The 16,016-nt window shown below is 39.0% G+C and overlaps 1 protein-coding gene across 16 annotated transcripts in view; it reads left to right on the top strand.

Moving 5' to 3' along the window:
• SLC29A1 (solute carrier family 29 member 1 (Augustine blood group)) overlaps positions 1 to 16,016 on the top strand; it is an 85,446-nt gene that overhangs the window by 47,113 nt on the left and 22,317 nt on the right. The window contains exon 1 of one of the 16 annotated variants that reach the window (XM_087965741.1): positions 5,398 to 5,537. The exons of 14 other annotated variants lie outside the window; for them this stretch is intronic. The gene's annotated coding sequence lies outside the window, so the exon portion shown is untranslated. Of the gene's footprint in view, positions 1 to 5,397; positions 5,538 to 8,522; positions 8,654 to 16,016 lie in introns of those variants that run through there. One more of the 16 variants, XM_026681234.2, reaches the window with a different exon arrangement.

Raw genomic sequence — 16,016 nt, 5'->3', positions numbered from 1 at the left:
ACAAAACGATGGTCTGGCATAAAACACCAAATCTCTATGAATTTATACCTCAGGAAGAAATGAAAGGGCCGTCAGTCTCTCTGCAGCCAGAAAAAGGATACCCTGTAGGCTAGAACTTAAGGAATTATGTTGAATTATATCCATCTACAAAAGTGATTAAAATGTTCAGAATGAACTTTGCACTGTTTTATGAGTACAATATATTTTGCAATATAATGAATATTTTGGCAAGAATTGGGGTAACACAGGCCAAGGGGAAAGGCAGTTTAGCCCAATGGAATTAGGTGGAGCCATGGCTATTTTTGCTCATCATTAATCTTGATCGTTGAGTGGAATTTAGTTCTAGGTTCAGGACTACAATTATAATTGGTAAATTCTTTTCGAAACTTTATGCACATTGAGAAAAAAAGGACAGGGATCGATCAATCTTTGTGCCCAGAAGGACTGCCTTCCACTGAGAAATCCTGGGCTGCACAGTAAAAAAAATTATCAGGCTGGGATGGTGGAGAGTTTGCCTCTCTGAGCACTGGGAAGGAATGCTGGAGATATAAGATATGATTGCTGTAACTTATACAGGTAGTTCTCTATTTGCAACTATTCATTTAATGACCATTACAACAGCACTAAAAAGTGTCTTATGACTGTTTTACACACTTAATGACTGTTGCAGCATCCCCATGGTCACGTGATGAAAATTTGGGCATTTGGCAATTGGTGTATATTTATAACAATCTCACTGTCTCAGAGTTATGTGATCACCATTTGCAACCTTCCCAGCTGACCTCCCACAAGCAAAGTCAATGGGGGAAAGCCAGATTAGCTTAACAACATATTCAGTTAACAATTGCAATCATTTGCTTAGCAAAAAAAGGTCATAAAATGAAGCACAACTCCTTTAAAACCTGCTTTGCTTAACAACAGAAATTTTGGGCTCAATTGTGGTAGGTTGAGAACTTTTTGTTTAGATCAGGGGTGTCAAACTCAAGGCCGATGGGCTGGATCTGGCCCATGGGGTGCTTAGATCTGGCCCGTGAGGCTACCCTGGAAACAGGGAAGGACTGGCCCACTGTGTCTCTGCCAGCGAAAATGGAGCTCAGGAGGCCATCACAGCCGAAAAGAGAAGCTGGGAGGGGTGCCCTCGACACGAGTGATGTTGAGCTGGCCACACCCACCCAGCCCCCATGGTCAAACACAACCCTGATGTGTCCCTCAAAGAAATCGATTTTGACACCCCTGGTCTAGATGAAACTTATTCTAATGATAGGATAACTTGTGAGGCCTGGGAAGAAAGGCAGAGTCCGGAGAAGAAGCTTGGTGAACTAAGAAGTACTGTACAGTATGTACTCAGATTTCATTAAGCCATCACCTAACAGATTGCCCTCATGAATGAGCAACCAGTGAGTTATGTGGAAACCATCCTATACCCTTTATACTTCTCAGAGCAGTGTAATAGGTTTCAGTAGGTGGAACCACGGTGAAGGGAGAATTAATTTACTTTGATAGGTTTAGAAGAACAATGTGATCTGAAGTCCAGTTCCGCTTCTAGTTCCTGTTAAGATTTGATTGTCCATCATAAAATAACTCTCTATAACGTTGTCTTAACAGTGAATCTCTTCTACACAATCATTGCCAACCAGTGCAGCTGCAGATCAGATATCAAAAAGGGTGAACACTAGGAGAGACAGCAGGAGTAATATTTATTACAATAGTCTTTATGCTTCTAGCACTAGTGATTGATGCTCTCTGTACACCTCGGTGAGTTGGATTGCAGTGAGGCATGACTCATAAAAGGGTTGGTTTTATTGGGCAAGTTTCATAGCTCTTCATTCCCCCACCCAAAAAATTTGCTTAGTTTAGGTGTCTGCAAAAGAAGCTTATATGTTAGAGAGGATTTGAGAGCCAAAATCAGAGCAGACGTGAATTCTAATCTTGCCTTAGGCACAAAACCAGCTGGGTAACCTTGGGCTAGTGACTTTTTCTTAGCCCTTGGAAGGAGAAAGTGGCAAACTACTTCTGAAAAACCTTGCCAAGGAAACTGCAAGGACAAGAAATCTCTAGGTATCAGATATGATTGAACGGAAGGGGGAAAAAAGTGTCTAAATACAGTGCTTCTCTACCACAGCAACTTTGAGATGTGTGGACTTCAACATCCAGAAAATCCCAGTCCACACAACTTAAAATTGCTGATGAGAAACACTGGTTTAGCAAGAATCGGGTGCCTGCTAAGACAGAGGAGGAAAATAATTATTTAATTCGGGTCAGAATGGGAAGTTTGTTATCTCACAATAAGTGAGAGTAAATTGGAAGAGCTAACTTGATTAAGCAGCCTCTCTTCCATGTGTTAATTAAAAAATGAGGATCAAACAACTTAAAATAACAGTGTCCTGTTTTTTTAAAAATGTAGTCATTAAACATGACTCTTATTTCGCTAAAAGTTAATCATAATATCAACAATACGATAACAATATGCTTAAAATAGTTACTTTAAGAAAAATAACCAATAAATCCAGCATTCCCAACCACTTTTTCCTTTCTAGCCACCAAATGCCAGTAAGAAAATGTTATTTGAATTGTTTGATTTTGCAGAAAACTAATTGAGCCAGGACATCATTGAAATCACTGGAGAGACTTATTTCCTAACCACAAGGCTATCATATGACAATGCTGCTCCTTGTTCTTACTGTTTACAGTATATACATTGTCTCTAATTTAAGTGAAAGCCAGAAGATGACAGGAAAAGAAGCTGTAACGTTTGGCAAGCAACACATATGCCTAGATGTGTGTGCGAGAGAGAAAAGATTAATTAGCCTATTCAGGGGTTTCACTTTTCACACATCAACACATGATGGGTGAGAATAGGGATGAGTATATTAGTTTTACTAGTTTTATGAGTATATTAGTTTTCCATTGTTCTGGAAAATAAGGATTTCTTCAAAAAGAGAAAATGCATAGGTAAAAACGAAGTCTTGATAAATTAATTTTTTAAGATCATGGAAAGTGATAATGCAGGGGTCCCCAACCACCGGTCTGCGGACTGGTCCCGGTCCGCGGAACAAGTCCTACCGGGCCGCTGGCTTGCTGGGCGCTGCCATCTTTTTGATGAAAAAGTGCTTCCGGTGAGCTTTTCCGGGTAGAAAGCTCACCGGAAGCACGTTTTCATCAAAAAAGATGGCGCAGCGCTCGGTGAGCTTTTCCAGGTAGAAAGCTCACCGGAAGCACGTTTTCATAAAAAAGATGGCACCAGTGCTTCGGTGAGCTTTTCCGGGTAGAAAGCCATTTCTACCCGAAAAGCTCACCGAGCTGCGCCGCCATCATTTTGATGAAAAAGTGCTTCCGGTGAGGTCACCGGAAGCACTTTTTCATCGAAAAAGATGGCGGCGCCCAGCTGATGCCGGTGCGACGGGCGCCAGCTGATGCACCCAGCTGATGCCAGTACCGGGCCGCGGCGTAAAAAAGGTTGGGGATCACTGTGATAATGTAAAGGTAAATCTACCATACTCATTTTTCCCTTTCAAGCCCTCATATCTCTGCATAAAAAAACTGAATCCCCAATTAGAGCGAATGATTTCAGGAAAATGCTCTTAGCTTATTTCAACCTCCAAAATGGTTGGACCTTTTTTTTTTATAACAACTTCTCTCTTACATGACCCCACCACTACAAAAAAAAAGCTGACTAGGGAAGAATATATAACAATCTTCAGATCTCTGAAGGGTGGTCACATAGGCGAAAGAACAGGCTTAGTTTCTATTGTGCCATAGGAAGACCCGAATCAGTGCCTTAAAATTGCAAGAAGGAGAGGCAGGAGGAATGTCCTGTCAATATGAGCTGTGAACCAGTGGAACAGGCTGCCACATGATGTGGTGCATTCGCCTTTGATAGAGTTCTTCAGAACTCTTAAGTCATCCTCTGTGAGACACGTTTTAGTGGACCCTGCCCCGATCAGGGAGTTGGACTAGATAACCTTCAAGACCCTTTTCAAATATATTGTTCTTTGTCTTTATCAAGTGTATTTTATAGCCCCAATGACCGGTGTGTACCACTTGGGGGAGAGGACTGTATATTCAAGTGTACCAGCATGGTGTAGAATTGCCACCGGTAGGAATATACATCCTTCTATTTGAAATCTTAATTAAGACTGATTTTACAGGGGGGATTAATGGGATTTCACTAGGTAATTTTTTGAGCAAGTTTTGGTTCTTTCTGGCAATATAGCAGAGAAGGTATTACGTGATGCCTAGAATGATTAGTGTCTGCTTTTCTGGGTTGCACCTTCTTCTCAAAGGGGCACTTGTTAGTGATCTATCTCAGGGGTCTCCAACCTTGGCCACTTGAAGACTTGTGGACTTCAACTCCCAGAGTTCCTCAGCCAGCAAAGCTGGCTGAGGAACTCTGAGAGTTGAAGTCCACAAGTCTTCAAGTGGTCAAGGTTGGAGACCCCTGAGATTCTATCCCGTGGACACTGTTAAGAGCAGGTGGTTCAGCTTAGATACCAAACCTGCTGATTCCTCAAAGGCATTCTGCAGGAGTGCTTAGCAAATGTAGCCCGTGCAGAGGTGACAAACTTCCCTGAAGTCTGCGTAGGTTTTATTTCAATGTTATTTTAAGATTAGAGGTGCTAAGGTCAGAGGGGTGGAGTTGTACCTACCGATATTTAGGCCTAATCCTGTCCACCCTCTCTGAGATTTGAAGGTATCATTTGACTCATTTGTGTAGTGTCCGAAAGAAGCAGAATTAGAAATGGGATTAGATGATAAAAAAGTTAGGCAACATGAAAAAAGACCCTTACCGTTTGCTTGGCTAGTAAGGTCTGATTACAGATGTTATTAATTCCAGACACTGAATTATCTTGTGTAGAACTGTCCTGGGTAGAATTACCTCTCTGGTGGATGACTGTATGGAGAACTAGAAGTCGGGGAGAAGGGTACAAACAACCAATTACTCTTTTGGATATTGGCTGTTGTTTCTAAGGGAAATCTGGCTCCAGTTGATATTTGCTGTGGCAGAGACCTTTTGAAGATTGAGGAATAGCTGCTTCCTGAAAAATTGGGTGTTGACTTGATTATGTTTATAATGTGATTATAATGTCAACACGATTATAATGTCCAGGGGCTCTTAAGTTTATACCGTTCTAAGGGAAAGAATGTAAATACTTGAAGGCCTATTCTGAATGTTTACATGTTGTAGGTAGAGGTTATGAGCCCATGCAAACTGGCCCAGCTTTGCCCTCCAAACATATAATGATAAATGAGCCAGCCTGGCAGTTAGTGTAACAACTTTGATATTTTCAGTGTGGCACCCACAGTTTATATATAAACAGAAAGGATAAATCTCTTTCCCTCTGAGCATTATTTCATTAATTTAAATTTTATGTTGTTGTAATTTTTCTTTTCTTTTAGATATACTTAAATCTAAACAGTTTAGTACAAATTGCTCTGAGTTTAATCAATTCCTTTTACCAGTATCTAATCCTTGCTGGCTATAAATGAAGTTTTAGTGGATGTTCATGGTTGCATTAGCTCAGTGAATTCAAATCATTGTAAGTAAGAAAATTATCACAACAATGTTTTTATTCAATATATTGCTGTCATTTACAATGCTGGGCCTTATAAGATTGCAGTGAAAACTTCAGTAATGGAGCCAATTTCCATGGCTAATGAAAATAACTTCTTCTGCACCAGTAAAGGGATGATAATTCAACCCATTTTTCCGTATGTGGGGACAAGATTTATCTATATTTGCAGTTATTAGGTGCTAAACAAATTTATCTACATCCAAGCTTCATTTGAATCATGCTTTAGAGCAGAGTCCCTCAACCTTTCCAGCTTTATGGACTGGCAGGAGAGAAGGGATGATTCCAGGTGAGCAGTGGGCAAGCACGCATGCACATAGCTCTATTTGCACAAGTAGCAAGCACACGCGCCCCCTACATACACAAATAGAACTGTGCTTGCCCTCCGCTTGTACACATGGAACTGCATGTGCGGTCGGTCACCCTTGCATAAGTAGAGCTGTGCGTGCGTGCCATTTCTGTGGCCTGGTTCCAAATGGGCTGCGGCCCGGTACTGGGTCACGGCCCAGGTGTTGGGGATCCCTGCTTTAGACAACTTCCCCCAATTCCATGTATCAGTTATAATGCAGAATAGAAATGTAACAAAACAGTTACCCTCCTTTTACACCCATTTCATTCAGAAGCTGTTCTCACTGGCTGCTCTCACTGTTCACACTTCAGAAGGTAACAGCTGCATATGGAGTCTATCAAGAAAAAATACATGAACAGTTAAAGCTTTAGCCAAATAGTTCCCCCTCATTTGTTGGACTACAAAGCAATTACCGTATTTGCCGGCGTATAAGACGACTTTTTGCCCCGAAAAACATGCCTCAAGTGGGGGTGGTCTTATACGCCGGTATATCCACTGCCGGCTTTCGGAGGCTTGTTGGACGCAGCGAAGGCGCCTCTGGCTTCCTGGATCCCTGCGTCGCTTCCGCTTCATCCCGCTCGCCTCGCTCCGCCCGAGGCTGCAGCCTTACTGCTCTTCCCACGGCCCCTGGCACTCTGCCCTGCCGCTGCAGCCCCGGGATTTCTGGAGGGCGTTTCCGGTGGTGGTGGGGGTCGTCTTATACGCCGGGTCGCCTTATACGCCGGCAAATACGGTACCTATATGCGAGCTGGAAACTTACAGAAGTTAAAGGCCGACATAGGGCATTCCAAAGATAGACCGTGTTATGATGGTGACACTACAGGTGGTTAGTTTGAGATTCAGTCATCTCTGACAATAGATTTGAAAGGCTAATTTTGAGCTTAGATAGGTACAGGGTTAAGCTCTTCGTGAAGTAACTTTTTTTGATAAAGCAGTGTATGTGTGTGTGTGTGTCTTTGAATATCAGCAAACCACAAAGGAGTGTCTTGACACAATGTATGCTATACATTAATTTACCTAAAATGAGGAAGAGTCCTGATTGTCAAACAAAGCAATTTTTATAAAATTCTTCCTGTAGTGCTTTTCTTTACTTTTATTGTGTATTTTCCCCCAACAAACTTTACAATGATGTCAATGAAGGCAACTATGATAGCTCTAGAGCAGAGAATACCAGCTTAAAGAATAACAGGAAGGCAGAAAGGGAGAAAGAGACAGGAAAGGCCAATATCTCCAAGATCTTTGGAGATTCTTTGAGAATCCTTTCAGACAAAATGATATTTCAGGACCAGGGTTAAAACAAGTGAAACGGGAGCATAAATGTAAAAGGGAAAAGTAAAAAAAGGCCCCTTAGCGTGTAGCTGCTGATTGCTACATTCTTGTCTAATGTTGTTGATTGGGTTTTGCAATGTGTTATGGTAGATAAATGCTTATCAAAGGTTGAACTGTTTTAAAATGGTACAAAAGTTTTCCACAACATAATCTCACCCACGTCTGCTAAAAAGTAAGTCCTAGTTGTTTTCAGTGGAACTTGATCCTAAATAAATGATATGTAAGACTTTACAATTATACTTGGATAATATGGCTCTATTGATAAGTAATGACCAGTAATGAGTAGTTATACGAAGTAGCTTGCATCTCATGTATTCAAACTGCTCTGTAGATGTTTCAGACTAAGACAAACGATGGAATTGTACAGTACTGAATTTTAAAATTTATACATTTGGAGTCAGCCCATATCCAACTTGTTTTATTTGAGTTATTGTAGTTTATCTATCAGTTTAGGACTTTTAATCCAAACAACTAATTGGATTCCCATTATTGATAATTTTGATATTTATATGCTTCATAAGAGTGAGAAATTTTAAAGAAGTTTAAGAAGTGACATGGCAGATAGCTTTATCACTCTCAATTCAAATATGGTATATGTTTATGGCTTTGTGCGCTATCATTTTAAATTATGATTGTAACTTATTTTGAACCAATCTTTTTCATAAATATCTTCAGAATACAAAACTCCTCCCTCCTATACATTTTATGGACATTTTATAAATATTTTTAATAAATTTTACTCCGCTAAATTATGTCTAATTGATATCTGGAATAGTAGCACCTGAAATAAACTATGCTATTTCAGTGATCATCTGTGAATATCATGGCTGGTATTGTGATCTGCAGTTCCATTTCTGATTAAGAATATTCTTAGAATTTAAGATGATTTATTATTATGGTTGGTTGCACAGTTGGCAAGATGCTTTAGACTGGATTTGGCATTTTATCCACCTTTCAAGTCCTTCCCAAAGACCTGGGTTGGCAAATATTGCTGTTAGATAATGCCAAAAATATTGCAGGATGTAAGTTGTTCCAGGTAAAACTGTCTTTTGCAATTGACCAATGGTAATTTTGTAAACTATGATGAAGTTCAAAGAGTGCTCTTGATATTTTGGGATTGCATCCAAGGTGTCTAATAACTATGCCTTTCTTTTGCAATAGTCATTCTATTTGCTAGAGGTCCTTGTATTTTGTAATCTTCATCAGTTCTTTCTGTTGTATTCTATTGTCTCCAGGTTCTGCCACTATATTAACTTTTTTTGTCTTTCTTGTTGACAATGGTTAAACCTGAGGTGGTATGTGACAGACAGCTTGTCTGTTTGGATTCTAAAGTCCGAGAGTGCGTTATCTTCTTCATTTTTGATTACTTCATCTATTTTGCGGTTCCACTAAATCTTGCTTGCTGGTAAATGGTGCATTTTGCAAATATTCCAACACACCTTTGATACTACTTTGTCATGCCCTTGTTTGCAATCAGTTTGAGCAAATCTTCGTGTAGCCGCTGTTTCTTCAGCTTCTTTGCAAAGATTGTAATTGCTGCCTGTTGGTTTCTTCCCAATTCTATCTTTGTATGCATTTGTTCCTAAAGGTTGGTCTTGTGCGCTCAGAATTATTTCCTTTGACTCTTTCTTCAATGTTCCTGTTCCTGCTCTTAGCCATTGCCAAGTCTTGTTGTTATCCATTTTACCTGCTATTTTTTAAAATGTACTGGCCATGCCACATCTCTTTTCTATTTTTCATTTGTCTTTCTTGTAGGCCAGTTTAGTTATCCTATAACTTACTAAATGCTGGAGAGTACTGCACTAGCTTCTGTGCATGTTCTTCACTAACCTTCAGATATTCTTCCAATGTTTTTTTTTCCTTTTTCAACTGCCTGGGGTACTTGCAACATTCCATGCCCACCTGTTTTCTTGGCAAGTAGAATCTGTCAACATTGCTGCATTGATGAAGTGCATCATTCATTGTCATTACTTTTCTGGTATTCTTATCCAGGGTTTTTAATTCTGCTTGAGTTCAGTCCACTATTCCAGCCATTTATCTAATGACTGGAATTCCCTCATGCTTCGTTGTGCAAGACCTCTGTTTGCTTTGGGTCTCTTGTTTGCTTTTGAGGTCTACTTCTCTGATAGATTATAATCTTCTTCCACCTTCCACCTCCTCAATTCTACAGGTAATTCTTGATTTATAACCATAGTTGGGATCAGATTTCTGCTATTAAGTAGTTATATTAAGTTGAAGTACTGGACCCAATTTTATGACATTTTTGTGGTGGTCATTAAGGTAACATAACTCATTGTTATACAATGCGTGAAGAATGTTTCACATCTATAGTGATGTTACATTCACAATTGGATAATTTATGCTCTGGGTTAATTTTTTCTTCTTTGAAATGACCCATGGGGGTAGAATAAATATTTGAGAAAAGGATATGGATGAGATATGTAAAAGACTTGATTCACATGGAACACATTGCAATGTATGAGTAAGGTCACTAGCTCACATTTACCAAGGGATTTCATATGATGCTTCTCAGCTATTTTTGAGGTTTTGCATAACAACTACTTTCCAGTTCAGAGAAAATAGTTGGCAGTAACTCTTGGAAGCAGTTTTTGCAGGAACTGCCATAGTTCTGCTGGCTTCTCAAAAATAAATGAGATAATGATTTGATAAAGGAATATGCTAGTGACAGGTTGTTATGGGCATAAATCCAAAACCCTGCACAGTAAGGGAAGGATGCTTGTGGAAACTGTTGACAATGGATTTCCTGGTTGTTTTTGGCACTTTTAAAAATTAATTCCAAAGAAAGTTGTGTAAAGTTGAGTCATTGTCAGAATAGAGAAAAACCAGATTTGGGTAATATTTATCGGAAAGATATTCTTTTTTTTAAAAAATTTTTTTTATTAAATTTACAATTAAAAACACATTACATACACAAAAAAAGGGGAAAAAAACACTCGGCCTTACGAACCGGAAAAAGAAAAGAAGGAGAGATATAAAAGAAAGGAAGAAACAAAGAAAGAGAAAAAGAAATGAAAAGAATACATTTAAAAACAGACAATATCCTTTTTGACAGTCTGCAAGATCCAATTCTCCTAACCTAATTTGAATACGCACATCTTATCGATATCTATGCTTAAATTACCCATTGTCTTTTAAGCAGTTTATCTCTGGATTAACCAATTATACCAAGAGTTCCAATTATCGTAAAATGTTGAAGGCTCTTTATTTTTAAGTGCTATAGTTAATTTGTCCATTTCTGCACAATCACATATTTTCTGGATAACCATTTGTTCTGTAGGTGTATAAGGTGATTTCCAACACTGAGCGAACGCTAATCTGGCCGCAGTTAAAATATGAATTGTTACATATTTCATTTTTTTGGATAAATGTTTGTCAGAGATCCCTAGTAGGAAGAACTCTGGTTTGTATTCAATTTGTTCTTTGGTTATCTCCTCCAACCATTTTCTGATTTTTTGCCAATATTTCTGGGTTTCCTTGCAAGACCACCACATGTGAAAAAGGTTCCTTCTATGCTTTTACATTTCCAGCATTTTGGACTCGTGTTAGGGTTCATTTTCGCCAACCTCGAAGGGGGCAAGTGCCATCTATAAAACATTTTGTATGTATTTTCTTTATATGCTGCCGATTTTGTAATCTTGATATTTCTGTTCCAAATCTTTTCCCATTCTGATAATGTAATACTTCTTCCGACATTCCTGCTCCAGGCTATCATGTTCCCTTTAACTATCTCTTGTTCTAATTCTACTTCCAGTAAATATTTATAGAATTTAGATATGTTCTTTTTGTTTGATCCTAATAAAATTTTATCTAAATACTGCAGTTTGTTATAAATTCCGAAGTCTTTGATATCTTGTTTGTATCTGCTATGAATTTGAATATATAACCACTGATCAATTTTAAATCCCTGTTCCTGTAATTCTTGTCGAGTTTTTAATTTTCCTTGCGGATCTAATAAATCTTTGTATTTAATCATTTTTGTTATGTCCAAATTATTGGGATGTACCATTGCCTCCATTGTTGATAGCCAGATCGGAATTTTTAGATAGTGTTTTTTACATATTTTTTTCCAATTAATTAATAATGAGTCCCTAATAAGGTGTCTGTGAAAATAAGACTGCTTGGGTTTCCCCACTTCCCATAAGAAGGCATGCCACCCTCTCTGGAGGTCATGCCCTTCTAATGCTAAAATTCTTTTATTAAGTAAGTTCACCCAGTCTTTTAACCATAATAAAATAGCTGCCGAATAATATAATTCCCAATTTGGAAGAGCTAGACCTCCTCTACTTTTCGCATCTTGTAAGGCCTTTACATTGATCCTGGCTTTTTTCCCCTGCCAAATAAATTTAAGTGTAATCTTATTTAATTCTTCGGGGAAAAAATTTGGCAACTTAATTGGAATTGTCTGGAATAAATAAAGAAATTTTGGTAATATGTTCATTTTAATCGAGGCAATCCTGCCCAATAGGGAAAGCTGCAGTTTATTCCAGGATTCTAAATCTTTCTTTGTTTGTTGAAGTAATTTATCATAATTGTTCTCTTTGAGTGATTTACCTTGTGGTGTTAACCATATTCCTAAATATTTGACCCTTTTTGTTACCTGTATCCCCATCATTGCTTCTAATTCTTCCTTCTGGTTTTCTGTTAAGTTTTTGGTCATTAATTTCGTCTTTTTTCTATTAATTTTTAATCCTGCCACTGCGCCAAATCGTTCTAATTCTTTTATTAGGTTATATCCTTTTTCCATAGGTTCCTCCAAAAAGAAAACCATATCGTCAGCAAACGCTTGTAGTATATATTCTTCTGATTTGACCCTCACTCCTTTAATTTCAGAATTTTGTCTAATCCGTGTTAAAAGTGATTCTAGGGCAAATATGAAAAGAAGAGGTGAGAGAGGGCAGCCCTGTCTAACACCTTTTTCTATATTTATTGGACCTGTTTGTTCGCCATTAATTAGTATATTAGCCTGTTGTGTATTGTAAATTGTTGTTATAATGTTTTCGAATTTGGTGCCAAGACTCATATTGTAAATTTTTTGAATTAAAAAGTGCCAATTTAAGTTGTCAAATGCTTTCTCAGCATCTAAAAACATGAGTGCGGATTGTTTCTCCGGATGGGCTTCATAGTATTCTAGGACAGTGGTCCCCAACCTTTTTTGTACCAGGGACCGGTTTCAAGCAGAAAATTTTTGCAAGGACCGGGGAGGGGGAGAAGAGAAGGAGGCTTCGCTCTCTCGCTGCTCCACCATCCAAGGAAGAAACTGCTTCAAAGAAGCGGGGGCTTTTCCTGTCGCCGCAGCTATTCCGAAGCGCCCGTTTCACCCCCACCCCGCCAGCGGCGCCTCAATCCACAGTGTCCCGTTCTGCCTGCCTGCCTGCCTTAGTTTCTGGTTGTTTGGGAGCAGCTTCGGCTCTTCTCTTCTATTCTATTCGCCTCTTTTACTCAGCCAAGCTGTTCCGATTCAACCATTAACGAAGGCAGGCAGGCAGGCAGAACGGAGCGCGGGCGGGTGGGCGGGCGGACGGGGTGGGGTGGGGAGAAACGGGCGCTTCGGGAAGCTGCGGCGACAGGAAAAGCCACCCCCCCGCTTCTTTGAAGCAGTTTCTTCCTAGGCTGGTGGAGGAGCGAGCGACTGAGAGAGCTGAGCCAGAGAGCAGGACAGGCTTCGGTTGCTTCCTCCTCCCTTCTTTCATTTGTGTCCTTGATCCCGATCCCAGCAGCATTCACCGAAGGTGAAGAAAGCCGCCATTTTTTTTAAAAAAAATTCTTTGCGGCCCGGTAGAGAGTGCTCCACGGCCCGGTACCGGTCCGCGGCCCGGTGGTTGAGGACCCCTGTTCTAGGACATCGATAACGGTTCTTAAATTGTTCTTTATTTGTCGGGACGGAAGAAATCCATTTTGATCTTCGTGGATATGTGTATTTAAAGCTTGTTTTACTCTATTAGCTATGATAGAAGTAAATAATTTATAGTCGGCATTTAAAAGTGAAATCGGTCTATAGTTGTTAATATATCTATGATCTGCATCCTCCTTCAGGATTAGCGAAATCAGCGCCCCCCTCCACGAGTCCGGCATCTTGGCTGCCAGAAGTACCTCGTTGAACACTTCCAGTATCAGTGGTCCTACTAGTTCCATTATTGCTTTGTATAGTTCTGCCAGAATCCCATCTGGTCCTGGAGATTTGTTATTACTTTGATTCTCCATTGCTGATTTCAATTCAGACCATGTAATATCTTTATTCAATAATTCTATCCATTCCTCTCCAATTACCTTGTCATTCGTCTCCTCTAAATAAGTTCTTATTTTATCTTCATTAACTTCCTCCTCTTTATATAATCTTTGAAAATAGTTGTAAATAATATCTTTTTTCTTCTCTATCTCATGTTGTAAGATGCCTTTCTCATCCATTAGTTGATGTATCAATCTCTTTTCTTTCACTTTTTTAAGTTTATGGGATAACCATCTTCCTGGTTTATTTGCATACTCAAAATAAGTTTGTTTGGACCTTTTCAAATTAACTTCTATTTTATCTTGTTCAAGTAAGTTCAATTTATGTTTAATTGTTATTAACTGATTTTGTATTCTCTTGTTTTTAGGGGTTTTTTGTAGTTGTATTTCTAATTCTTTAATTTGTTGTTGGAATTTATTTTGTTGGGCATATTCTTAACTGTTAAATATTTCTTATTTATCTGTTCTTGATTAGCTTCCCTTTCCTCTTCCTTTATTCTCACTCCCTTAGAATTAAATAACTTTCCCCCTTTTTTGCTTGCTTACATTCTAGCACTAGAAAAGATTGTCAAGCAATGTGTCTCCCAATTATTAGAAAAGAATGTCTCTGTGTTATTCTAACTAATCTCAACTACAGGATGGAATGAAGGAATTTTTTAAAAAATTTTTAGATACGCCACATTTGAGAGGATTGACTAACATTTTAAATGACTTCAATACACCTGAGTAATAGGCCAGATTCAGCAAGATGATGTTAAGTAGGGATGAGTATAAGATATAGTGCATTTGAATAAGGACAGTGAAATTTATAGGCACAGGATTGTAAAATTGGCTTGACTGCTTATTAAAAATGTACTTTTTTTTGCATTTTTGTTTTTTTCTGCATTTTTAGGCCCTCTTGTTTGGTTTATTCTGGAAAGCTTTGGTGGAAAGGAATTCTTAATTCCCCAAGTTGAAATAATAGAGGGGACTTGGTAATTGTAGATTCTGTCCTCTCTAACAGGAAGAAAGAGACTGAAGTAATGGTTTTAAATCTCAGAACAGATGATGATATAGCCTTGCTAATCCTTCCTATGCTTCTGACATTGATGAGCTTTCTCTATCCCATCTAATGCTAGACTCAGCATCTTTTATAGTGCTGAACTTTCAGTCCTAAGTGGGAGATGGGAAATCCGTATTTACTTACTGAACGTCACTGGCCAGATATGATATTTCAGACCCTGCTCTGGTGGGAGCTGCTAGATCAGTGCTCCAGTGCCTAAGCCTTATTCTGAAACATAGAAAGTACTATTGGTTCTGTTTCCTTCCCATGGGTAATTCTCTGTCTAAAATAAAGTCAACAACCCGAAACATAGTGTACTGCAAGAACATTTAGCATTTGCTTCCTTCAGTATACAACCAGGGTATAAACAGGATCATGTGCATTGGTGTTAATTCTTAGTAACCACATAGATAAATAATCTCCAGGATGACGCGGCCCCAACCTGGTTACACAAGCAGTATAGAATTGATATTTTTCTCTGTGTTAAGTTGTATTGTATTTTTAACAATATTAGCTGTTGTTCCAGGTTACTAGGTATACAAGGTCCCAGAGCCTAGGTTTGACGTCATGTTTTCCATGTGAATAGCCTAGAACCATTTGTTATCCCAATAGTGAGGCCTTTTCAACTAGTTAATAAAACCGACAAATCCTCCTCAATGCCAAATCAGACAGTTCCAGAACATTAAAATCAGGTATTGAAACAGAGCAATTAAACTAATTTAGGAGAACCTTAGATGAATTAAATTAGTTTCATTTTCTTTAAATGGAAAGTTTTTTTCTCCTCATGGTATAAATGATAATATATTGTAAGCAATTTACCGTATTAACCAGTGAAGGTTTAAGCAAAAATTAGGTTCATAGTAAATTTTTCTGAAAGTGTTGTCCGTATACGCACCATGAAGTATATATTTTCTAAAATTACAGTGTTTAAATTATGTTATCTTTATTATTGTGGGTAATTCCAAAGAATTCCTCAGCACATAAACAGTCAGTACATTAAAGCCTTTGTTTGTGATCATAAATACCTCATCTCTTTTGGAACTTGTCTTGAGCCACCTGATTCATTTTATGTTTTATTACTTTTTGAAACTTTGTTCCTCTAATGCAGGGGTGTCAAACTTGATTTAATTGCATCAAGGTTGTGTTTGACCTTGGGGGGCCCGGGTGGGCATGGCCTGCCATGACAGTATCCTGTACACAGCCCCCCAGGCCCCATTTTCACTGGCAGAGGCTGCACAAAGCCATTGTGGCTGAAAACGGAGCCCAGGAGGGGCGCAAGCATGTGTCCAAGCTCCGTTTTCTCTGGCAGAGGCACTACGGGCCGGTCCTTCACTGTTTCCAGGGTGGCCCCGCAGGCCAGATTTAAGCACACTGCGGGCCAGATCTGGCCTGCGGGTCTTGAGTTTGATACCCTTGCTCTGTGCAAAGCATCACTCCTAAGCATAACCTCTCTTTTTCTTACACAGTCTGACTTATATCT

Source organism: Notechis scutatus, chromosome 1 (genome assembly GCF_049901735.1).
Source record: "Notechis scutatus isolate UNSWTSFEM ecotype Mainland chromosome 1, rNotScu1.2, whole genome shotgun sequence".
In the NCBI taxonomy this organism is placed as follows: Eukaryota; Metazoa; Chordata; class Lepidosauria; order Squamata; family Elapidae; genus Notechis; species Notechis scutatus.
Note: the sequence above shows the minus strand (reverse complement) of the source record. Positions and strands in the feature narration are given on the sequence as shown.